This window comes from Cyrtonyx montezumae, unplaced genomic scaffold (genome assembly GCF_038088225.1).
Source record: "Cyrtonyx montezumae isolate F1298 unplaced genomic scaffold, pur_monq_1.0 scaffold_17, whole genome shotgun sequence".
Classification (NCBI taxonomy): Eukaryota; Metazoa; Chordata; class Aves; order Galliformes; family Odontophoridae; genus Cyrtonyx; species Cyrtonyx montezumae.
The window spans coordinates 25,024,439-25,035,981 of record NW_027071903.1 but is presented as its reverse complement, the minus strand read 5'-3'; the positions used below and the strand labels follow the sequence as shown (position 1 = coordinate 25,035,981).

At 45.8% G+C, this 11,543-nt stretch overlaps 1 protein-coding gene across 1 annotated transcript in view; it reads left to right on the top strand.

The window, feature by feature from the left end:
• Window positions 1-5,638: 5,638 nt before the first annotated feature.
• The window catches only part of MAPK6 (mitogen-activated protein kinase 6), a 33,707-nt gene continuing 27,802 nt past the window's right edge, over window positions 5,639-11,543 (top strand). The window contains exon 1 of the mRNA XM_065733842.1: window positions 5,639-5,657. The gene's annotated coding sequence lies outside the window, so the exon portion shown is untranslated. The remainder of the gene's footprint in view (window positions 5,658-11,543) is intronic.

The window sequence follows — 11,543 nt, the reverse complement described above, 5'->3', positions numbered from 1 at the left end:
TCATATTCCTCAGTTTTATTTCCAGCTCTGCAACTAAACTGCTGCATGCCTCAAGGCAAGTGACTTCACTTCTCCATATCTTTTCTTCCATGAATGGGTTTAAAAACTCCATTGGAGACTGAGGGACAGAATAACGGCACAATCTCGGGTTACTTTTCCAACCCTGTACCCACATATCAGTGCAGCTGATGGAGGTCTGGAAATCACCTTGTCCATGAATACTCCTGTGAGATAATCCAGGTCTGAACAATGGAAATTTTATAGGCTTTAATTAAATGTCTGGGCAAGAAACAACAGCTTCGTAGTCATGAGTCCTCACTTGCACGGAATGCCATTTAATGCACAATCTCTCCTTACCACAGAGATATTGAAATCTGTCAATCCAGAGTGCATTGCTGCAGTGACAAAGAAGAAGAAAAAGCCTTCTCGTTCTGAAAGCAGTGCTGAGTTCTGTTTGTAGAAGGATTCATTTCCCAAGAGGGATATTATATACTAACGATTATGGAAAAAAACAGCCATACAGTTCAGAAAAAGACGCTGTGACTGATTCTGCAGTCTGCATTCTCTCTCCTCACCTCAGTGGGGGCAATGGCTGTTGATGCAGGAAGATGACGGTGGTTGCTGTGATACCTTTCCTTAAACACTTTGTTTGAGGATTGCCAGCTTGAACAACAGGAATAGAGCATTTATCCCTATAGAGAAAGGTAGCAGAGTGTTGTGCAGTCTCTGACAAAGTCCCCACAGTCTCTGTTGGGAGGGATTTCAAATGAAGCCACAGGAAGGTTTTTAAGCAGCTTCAGTCAGCTCCAACTGAAGCAGTGTCAGAGGTGAAGTGCCCAAGAAAAGGAAGGTCGGATCAGTGCCAAAAAGTGGCAGAAAGGAGAGTAGCTTGGTATTACGTATGCTTACAGACAAGCGATGGAGTACATCACAAGCAAGTTTCCTTTTTTTTTATTCTTGCGTTAAAATGTTCCCAAAATCTGTGAGCGCTGCGTAGCAGAACGCCTGATATTTTGTAATGCTGCAAAAGCTGACCTTAAACGACACCAGAAATCTCACTGGGAGCTTTATCCGTTTGCAGTGGAAACATAAGGTCTTTAATACTAAGAATGTTTCAACAACTTTCTGGGATTTTTTCCACTTTGGCACAGCTGCTCCCTGACAGATTGCAAAAGAGAGGAATGCAGTAGCAGCAGTGCGGTGCTGCAGGACGTCAGAGCACGTCCGTGCACCCACCCCGTGCACGGGGTGCCAGCCCCTCGCAGGGCTGCTCAGCTTTGTGCAGCCCGCAGCCTCGCTTACCCCCTCGGCCTCACCACTGCCTCTTCTGTTTCTATTTCTGTGGAAGTGAGCCAAAACCCGTGCCTTTCTCTGAGGGGGCTCCTTAGCCTTTCCGTCTAAGAAAGGGCTCCTTGTAGTTATGTGGAAGCGATAATGCTACCGGAAAATTTATGCCCGGATTTTTCCCTCATAGAGAAGGAGCATCTAGGTGCCAGATTTAGTAACAGCAGCACTGTAACTGAACTGTTTATCATGGTGTATTAAGGTTATGTAGAGGAAATGTCAAGGGAGACGGCTTCCCCCCCTTTCTAAAACTACGAGTAGGTTTCAAATTGGCGTTTGTCTAACAGAGCTTAACATTTTAGGAAGGGATGATTTCTTGAATCAATTAAAGAGAAAATGCTATCTTTGCTGCAGTTGGCACAGCCAACATTGACGAAACCCCTTGTTCAGCACCAAAACATCTCCTGTTGTACAAACAGTCCCCGGGTTTCCCTATGGAGCAGGGTCATGGTGATGTTCTGGCCAGCTGCAGCAGCCAGGGGAGAGCAGGCTGTTCCAGGCCTTCCTGGGACCCAGTACTCCCTGTCTCGCAGAGCAGCAGATTGCAGAATCAATCCTCTGTTGTTCAAAAGGCAGAAAACATGTTTTCCCTCCTTTTAGCCTTGCCTTTCCTTCATCCCCTGGTGATTCTTAATCAGTTTATCAGTGACCAATGCTAAGCCAGGCTTGAGGTCCTCAGGAATCAGCTCCTCATAGGATTTCCTGGGCCTCGTGTGCTTATTTTGAAGCTGTATGCAAAGGTCTTCTATTGTAAGAAAAACAAATCAAGTGAGCCGTTGCCCCTTTATAAACAAACAACCAAAGCAAGTGTTTGTGTTGTGTAGTGGGGAGCACTGCCTTCTGCATCTGCTAGGGATAACGGTTACAGATATTTACAGCATAAAGAGACTTGCAGCTTCAATTCATGGAACCATGGAATGGTTGGGTTGGAAGGGACCTATAAGAACATGTAGTTCCAATCCCCTGCTATAGGCAGGGACACCTCCCAAGTTGTTCACATCCCCATCCAGCCTGGCACTGAGCACCTCCAGGGAGGGGAAATCCACAGCTGCTCTGGGCAACCCGTTCCACTATCTCACCGGCCTCACAGTAAATAATTTCTTCCTAATATCTAGTCTAAATCTACTCTCTTCCAGTTTAAAGCCATTTCTTCTCATCCTGTTCCTACATTCCCCTATAAGAAGTCCCTCCCCAGTTTTCCTGTAAGCTGCCTTTGGGTACTTTGTTCCTCCGGTCCCTAAGGCCAGGCCTACATCAGAAGCTCATGACAATAAGGAAATGCTGGTTAAAGACAAGGTTTCTTTTATGCCATTTCTGAATCATCAAAATCCCATTGTAGGTGTGTAATTAATTCAACATATTTTTATCCTGTTTGAGTTATTTTACTTTGTGAAGCAGAAGATGCTTTCCAGGAAAAGTACCCTTACTCAAAAGATCATCATTTTACTGCACCGGGTGTTAGAGACAAAGCAGCTGCATCAAAGCTTTCTGTATCCTAAACTGAATCTTCAGGCCAGGGAAGTGAAAGTGTTTCGGAAGCAGGTAGCTGGCAAACTGCCTGCAGTTGTTGGGAACTGAAGTCCCATCCATTGCCATTGTCACTTCTGACAGTGTGACGGCCTGCTCTTTGTCCCCCAGGCCAGCAGCCTCTGCCTTTCTGATAAAAAAGAATTTGGTTAGAAGCAGCATGCACGTTCTTTCCCAGGAAAAAAAGATATCTTTCACTTACATGTACTGTTTAAGTGAATAGCATAACTGAGGTATAAAAGCAAGTCTTCAGTAGAGAATCTAAGTGCTTTTTTGATTCCGACTCAGCAAAATGTTCAAGCATGTGCTTATCCACGCTATAGATCTGACTGGTTTAAAAATGAAAGAGAGAAATGAAGCATAGTAGCTGGTTCTCCAGTGATGATTTAAAGCCTTTCTTCCCTCTGTGATTTTCTTCTGTCTATGGTTTGTGGAGGGAAGAAACCAAACCAACACAGATGAGTAGCTGGTGGCCTCTCTGGCAGTGCTGAGCTTCTCCCGGGTAGAGCCAAGCAGCCTTTCAAACTAGGAGGAGAGCAGCAGGCACCAGTCACAGGAGGGCCTTGCAGTGGTGTTTGTCAAGCAAGGTTTTGACATGGACCCTGCTGGCCACATTTGGTCTACTGTGCTTTTGAAGTCAACGTGTCGACCTTCAGACAGCACTGAAAAGGGCTGGGAGAACTATTCTGACTCCCATGCTGGGGCCAAGTGCCATTGTGTCCTACATTTCTGACATTGCTGAGCTTGAAGCAGACAGGGAGAACAAGCTGCTAAAAAGAGTAAGCACAATAGGTGCCCAGCTCGGGTTACAGCATTTCCAGGAAGGAAGGCACAAAAGTGGTGGCTGAGCAAGCAGACCACAGGGTGCTCAACCCACCACCCCCACCTATGGGGGTGTATCAGACAGCTGTACATGCATTGGAAACGTTCACGGTTCTTAGTCCTGTCTGGCAGCAAGCAGCTGCAGTAATTAAGGCAAATAATGTCATCATCATGTACAGGCTGTGTGGAAAACAGACTGAGAGCCCTTCTGAAAGCTGGGGAGGGATTTTTTCAAGGGAGTGTAGTGACAGAACAAGGAGTAATGGTTTTAAACAGAAAAAGACTATATGTGTATTAAATATGAGGAAGAAATTCTTCACTGTGAATGGGGTGAGGCCCAGGCCTGGGCTGCCCAGAGACCTGTGGGTGCCCCATCCCTAGAGGTGCTCCAGGCCAGGCTGGATGGGGCCCTGGGCAGCTGAGCTGGGGGGAGGTGTCCCTGCCCCTGTAGGTAGGGTAGGAACCACATATCTTTGAGGTCTATTCTAATACAAACCACCCTATGATTCTTCCACTGCTACCAGAAATTTGGACAGCTCAGAAATAGGTTGTTACAGCAATGGATGTCCAGGGTTTCTGTTCTGTGCTAGACAGTTTCTGCTACTCTGAGAAGCAGGACGAGACTTGTGGCTTGCCCATTTTCTCCTTGTTTCAGCTCTTCCCACGGTGCTGACTGGCTCTGGGCTGGGAGAGGCACTGGGAGCCAGCGGCTGTTTTCCTCTCAGTCTGAACCTTGATGCCTTGCCCACGGAGATTTGAATTTTGAGCAAAACCTGGACTAAGGTAGTTATTTTGGGTGGAGATTCTGTAAAAGTCTGTGGTTTCAGCAGTTTTGCTTTGAGTTTTGGGTGAAAGCCTGCACTCCAAGCGAGGTTCATGTGCTGCCAAGGAACCTGCAAAGGCAGAAACATTGTCATGAACTTCTGAAAATCATGCTTCCTTCTGCTCCTCACCATTTTTAAATCCAAGCACCGGTGCTGGTTCTCAGGTAGTTACAGGTCCTCCTGTGTGAGTGGTAACTGGTCTCTTACCAAGCTCAGATTTTGAGAGGGCTGTATATTATTACTAAGCTCCATCTTTATTTAAATGCTTATTTGTCTTGCATGCTGTATCCTGGAGAATTTTGCTTCATCCTATGAAGGATAAGGCTGTGGCTGAGCCTCTATTCCATGGCAATTTCAGAGTCTTTTGGAAGTGTCCAGGCTGAGGTTCATGCATAAGGAAAGGGGGGACCCATATGTACATGGTGGACTTCCTTCCCCAGGGAGAAACTGCTCAATCACAGCTTTGTTCCGTAAAAGGTTAAATGAAATACCAAATACTAATCCTACAAAATACTGGGGGAGCCTGCTGATACAAGATCCACATTTGTGGCATCTTATTAATTGTCACTGCATCTTATTAATTGTCATCCCTAAAGCCTCCCCACATATGCATCTAGAATAAAAGAACTCTGTAACTTCCCAGGCTGAGGGCAGAGACACTGCTCCATTTGTACTCATCCAGTATGCTCTCCATGCTGGAGCTGGAAGTCATAAGCTGGCATGTGTCCATCTAGTTTGGACTCTGATCTAAGCTTATTACGGCAGTTTCCTCTGTAGCTGTGTACAGTGCTGATTTCACTGCTGCCTTGATGAAAGAATATCTGCTTGGCAGCTTAAACACTACCTCTTTGCTTCCAAAATGCCCTTGTGACCTTCTCAGAAGATACGGGCTAATAAGGCAGGACTGTAGGTACTTGCTGATCCCCACCTGTGCTGTGGGAAGGAAGCGTGTGCCTGTTTCAATGGGAAGTCGTCTGGGATGCAGGAAGCCTGCTCCAGAGCAGGCATAGCTGGAAGGCCCTGGGAGCATCTATGAGCCATATGTAACTTGGAGCACTACTGAGTGTGTTTCTTGTCCCAGGAGAGAAAATGAGGAAATGAGCTCCATTCATCTTTGCAACCAGTGAGATTTTGTCTTGGGTAAGTGGGGTAGGATTCCTTGTGTTGACAAACCTCTTGGCGAAAGCAGGGATTAAAATGAAGCTTAATGCCTTGCTAACTCTGCTTATAGTGAACTCAATAGACAGAGACAAAGGGTTTTGAGAATAGGGTATCAAAAGCAAATCTGTGACTAGGTGGTCCTGGAGAGATTCAACTGAGGGATATCTAAACTGTTTATTCTTTCCCTGGGGTAAGGAGAGTCATGAATAAACCAGTGTGTGTTTTGATTGATAGTTAATGGCTTCATTCAGTTCTGTCCCTTATCTCTCCATGAGAAATCATTCCTGAACAAAACCCTGTCCAGACTGAGTGTATAAATGTATTAAACAGTTTCTGTTTGAACATGATATGCTGATCTGAAGTACTCTGTAAGCATACAGGTACATTCCAGTAATGATAGCATCTGGTTCAAAACGAAAGGAATACCATGCTATTTTGGCTGTTTGTAATAATCACTAAGGGCAGCCACCGTTTCCCTGAGAACAGCTGCTATTTCATTTTACTGCAAGAGCATTTATACAAAGGACTTGATGGCACTTTAATCTGCCTGATCCCCAGATACAATGCAACTTCTGTTGAATAGTTTCCCTTCCCTCTTTGCTCTATTCCCCCTCCTTCTAACAGTTGTTCAGCTGCTTGAGCTCCTGAGAGAGGTCTTGCTGCCTTCACCAGTCCTTGGCACTGTTCATACACAGCACCAAGACTGAGACAGACAAGGTGACAATGTCACAAGAGTATTTCCGTGTTTGGGGTGGCATATCTGTTCTGGCCTTTATGCTTCTAGACTCTGATCCAAACCTCTTGAGTTAGACTGATAACTAAAAATCAAGACAATTGGCAGCAGGGTGAATTGCTGCTTATGGAATTGCCTCTGATAGACAGGCATGTGCAGTGGGCACTTATCTTCACAAAACCTGTAAGTCTCTACCAGGGCAGTCACATCTGTGCTGCCAGGTGTCAGCTGCCTCTCAGCTGTGACCTGAAGGCTTCAGTGTTTTACTGTCCAAGCTGCTGAGATGACTCTTGCTGGGCCAAGGAAGGGAGGCTGAGCAGGTAGAGCAGGTAAAGCAGGGAGGTGAGTTTCTCAAGCAATAGCTAAGCCTGCTTTAGCATCTCTGTTGAAAGTATCAGAGCTGTCGGTACTGATGACAAAACAAGAGCCAGCCACGAGCTCTGGAGGGAGATGCCAGCCAAGAGAACATCCCACAGAGAACTTCTCTCACAGCTCCTGCGTGCTGAGCTGGCAGAAGGCTGCGGGCTGCTGGGGGCCTGTGCTTGCAGGCAGGGCAGTCCTCGCAGGTGGCAGCACCAAGGCCAGGTGCCAAGCTGCAGCATTATCAGCATCATCAGGTGGGTGCTCCAGGCTGAAGTGCCTGGCCTGCGTGCAGCTGCTCTTACAAGGAGAGGTGCTGTTTGTATACCAGGGCTGCCAAGGGCCATGTGGCTTTTGAGTTTCTTCTGCTGAGTTTTGCAGACTGACCACGGGTGCTTCTTGCTGATCATGCAAATGGACAGCCCAAAACCTGAGTCTCAAGTCCAGAAGCACAGGACAGCTTAGGACCCTTTGTTACCCCATGCCCAGCAGAACTTGAACAAGGCATGGTGTGCTTTGTTCCCCAAGTCCCTCAAGAGTTGCCCTGGGAGCACAAGTACCCAAGGGAAGCTGGGCCACAAAGAGGAGAAAGGGAGCGGGATGTTCAGGCTTGGCCAGCCCTGATGGCAGCTTGGGGCCTCCTGGGAGCTGTGGGCTCTGCTATGAGTGCTCATTCCCGTAAACTGACCTAATCTCTCCTTGGCCCTACCCGCTGTGCTGTGACTAACGTGTGCAGGTTGCAGTTAGAGGGCTGATGTCTGAGTAAGAGTGGGGTTTTTCTGTTTGTTTGGTTTGGCTTTTTTTTTTTTTTTTTTTGTCTTAATGAGGCACTGTTAAGTCTGGGCCAGCTACTCGGGGTGTGGGAGCCTTTCTTCAGGAGGCCATGCAGTCTACTTGCACTGAAGGTAAAAGGGTCTTTTTGTTGTTTTGCTTGTGCGGGTTTTTTTTTTGTTTGTTTGTTTGTTTAGTGGAAACCAACACCTTTTCTCGGCTTTTTTTCTGGATTAATACTCGTTGTTGGAACATTAAACTGGTTTATTTTTTCCTTACCCAGCCCTTTCCGCAAAATATTAGACTTGTCCTTAACAACTCCTCTTGCTTGGGTGAAGCATCCTGAGTACAAAGCAGCTCTGGACTGCAGGCGGAGGTTTGGCAAAGTCACAAAGCCCCCTGAATGGGCAACTGTGCAGGGCAGTTCCACTGTGTGTAAACCTCTTCCAGAGAAGAGACAGGAAGGGGGATCCTGTGCTCAATTTCTTTTGTACCTCAAGAGCAGGGTCCTGAACAAGACTGCCTTTTTTGTCCCTACTGACAAGGGGGTGAGTAGTGTGGCGTGGGCTTGTCAGCACAGCCAGGCTGCACGTTGTGACAGATGGAGGGAATGAGAATCGTAGGTGTGGAGAACTGTGGGTGTAGAGAAACTGTTCATAGAGGGGTGAGGCTGGAGGGAGTGGATAGGGAAGAGCCAGAGGCATAGGTGTTGATCAGGATACTGCAAAGGCCACTCCTGCTGCTGTGGCAAACCATATAACCTGCTGAGCAAACCCTCTCTGTTGGGGCTTTTGCAGTGAGGAAGGGTCTCCCTGAGCATCTCATCTTCTGAATCCCTCAGCAACTTACCATGGGGTTCTACAGCTCTGTCAAAGGACAACCCTGGTGTCTCTAGTGTCATAGGTCCCGGCCAGCAGCAACGGGCATGTATTTGTGCCAGCTGTAGCTGCTAGAGCAGCCAAATGATGAATGACATTCAAGTATGTGCTGTCCATGTCACTCACTGATTCCCACAAAAAAAAAAAACAACAAAAAAACACCAGAATCAAACTTTAAACTAGGCTCCCCTGTTTCTCATTCTTTCCTTGACTACAGCAACGGAAGACATGTGATTTAAACTTCCAGAGTGAAAACGATGGCAGAAAACCTGGGATGTAGAATGGTATTGTCTGTCCCCTTTCTCTACAAACAACACCAGCAGATAAGAGGAAGAAATGAAAGTTGCCTTTTCCTATCTGCTTCTTTAAGTGTAGGTGCAACTCAATAGCAAACCTGAAGGAGTTATGCTGAAAATGAGCTGGTCCTAAGCAAGGTCACTCATGGGTCAGGAAGCAGCAAAACAGAGTCAGTGCCACCCTGGGCAAGGAAGGAAGTTATTGTTTCACGATACCGTCAGCTGAGTGGAGTAGCTCTGTTAATGTTTCACTCAGTAGAAATTATGTATTGACAGGGAGGATTTCCACACCTTCCTGAGGAAAATTCCTTGGGATTCTGTTGGGGTTTCTTCCAGGTTAAGAAGAACTATTTGGATCATGAACTGAAAACTGACCCGCAGATGCACATTCCTGCTGATCAGTTACATTTAGGGAAGAAAAGATTAAAAACTCCAAGGCAGAGACGAACACTTAAAAGTCAGAATTCTTTGCATTGATTCCCGTGGAAAAAATGCCAAGCCTTGTGTTTGTTTTTGGGTTTTTTTGGACTAATTGCAGAGAAATGGTGACTATGAAAAGGCTGAATACTGAAATGCTTATTACAGAAAAGACCACCTGAGAGTGCCTAAGGTTTGGGCTTTCATTGGAGGATACAATTATTGAGGAAGCTCTCATGGCAGTCCCAAGTGCTTTGTGCTCAGCATTCTCAGCAGCCTTCTTCTTCATCATATGTCATCTTTCTTTTTGCTTCCATACAAAAAAGAAAAAAAAAAAAAAGAGACGAAACTACCTGCTCTATTTTTAATCCTATTTGTCTGTAGATAAACAGCATGCTAGATGATTCATAGATTTTTATCACTTCATAAAGTTTAGACTATAAAAAGCCTACCCCTCTTTTCCGACTGGTAAACAACTATGTAAGCCTTGCTGCTGTTACTCAAAATCTAAGCTACACGCAGCACTGCTGAGATCATTTGTTAATTCCCTAACAAATAGCTTCCCATTGTGAACTCCATGGCTGTTGCAGAGCCAGCTTTGTGTATGTCCACTCGTGTGGCCTTCAGGAAGCACAGCTGCCTGGTTTCATCCAAAGGCCAAGCCGTGGATCCCAGCTAGTTGGGAAATGTTTGGCCGTGAGCGTACTGTGTTCAGCTCTCAGTGGCAGGCCCAGCGGCCTTCATCTGATGGTTCTAACTTCAACTCCTAGTGCTGCTGCTGCTAATTAATGAAGAATTTGCATGTGATGAGGGCTAGGTGGTTTGGTGCTAGCAAGGCTCTTCACACTGATCTCTTCGCTCTTAGGACAAGTGTGGTGGCCAGCCTTGCAGTGAACACTTCCATTTCTGTCATTTGTTCAGCAACTGTGGCAGAGACTTGATGTTTGGCTGTGAGAGGAATGAATGAGCGATATGATGCCTCTTGAGTGAGGAGTTAGCCTTCTTTTGAAATGACACTCATCAGTGGAGCTAATTGATACTGACCAGGGTTTGAATTTCTTTCTTCAGTTGGCATGTCTTCTCCAAGGTGAATGGAGATTACCCCGAAGCCCCAGGAGAGAAGTTTCAGTGCCAAAGTACACCCAACAGCATTTGTGAAATTAGTGGTATCCTTCCTGGGCAGGATTTCCCTTATCAATATTGGGTTTTAGAAACAAAAGAATTGGGTCAATTTATTTGTTTCCTTTCTATTTACGTAAGAGCATGGGCAGGAATTAAATGAGATTTGAGTATACCTTGGACAAAGCCTGAAAAAGCTTTATTCTTGAGGGTACTTGTCAACAGAGGCTCTTCTGAATTTGTATTAAGCTAGCAACTTCTTCTATGGCTGGCAGAAGAGGCAATCTGAGCGTGGGCTTCTGGGCCTCCTCAAACTTTGCGTATAAATCTAGTTGCCACCTAGCCCAGCTGGAAGCTGGTGGTTGCCCTTACAGACAGTATGATGTTGCAATGCAGTGTTTTATGGAACCTATTAAATCCATCAGCTGACCCAATCTGTACCTGAAGGTGTTTATCTTCTATCACACTTTCACCTTCAATTAGCAATTCAGCAGTTGCAAAGTCTGTTTAACCTTTGTCTGCAATTTTTCTTCCAACTTAAAATCATACATTTACTCTTTTCTCCTTGTTAATGTGTATTAATACGTTTTGTGCAGTTGGTTTTTAAAATGCAGACTAAAAGGGAGGAGGGTAGTGCAGTGAGCCCTCTCTGCCTTGCTAACCTTTTCAGCCCACTGAATATCAGTGGATAAACTGGACACTGCTCTGTAGATTTTAACAATTGTATATGGATGCTTTGAAATCTGGGCAACAGCTTGCATGAGGAAGATCTTAGTTCCGAAACAGTATATGTATGTATATAGTGTGGAGGAGGCTGAACTAGGAGGAGCAATTTTGAATTCTTATAACATGTTTGGTACTACTAACAGAAAGCAGAAAATATTTTACATTCTTGTTCAACACCACAGAACCAGACCCAACCTCATCACAGAGGAAGAGGGGGTTTTGATGCTTCTTTTGCTTCTTCCAGCATTTTCCCACAACTCTTTTGTAACCAGTGACACAACATCCAAACTGAAGGGCTGAAAACTGAGCCCTCTAAAAGCTGAAATACTCATGAGGGTGCATCAGAGAGAGTATAGATGGTCTTCAACCGCACGGATGCCAGATGATGCTTGTTATGGCTGGAGCTGTCACCGGAGGGTGACACAGAAGTTCAAGGAACTGGAGGATGGCTGAGAATGTGTGGGTCAGGTGGGGTAGGTGGCTAATTCTAGCCTTGTATTATCAGTATCCACACTGGTTGGAGCTCCTGTCCACGAGGCAGCAGTGTTGGCGGAGCTGGAAGGAG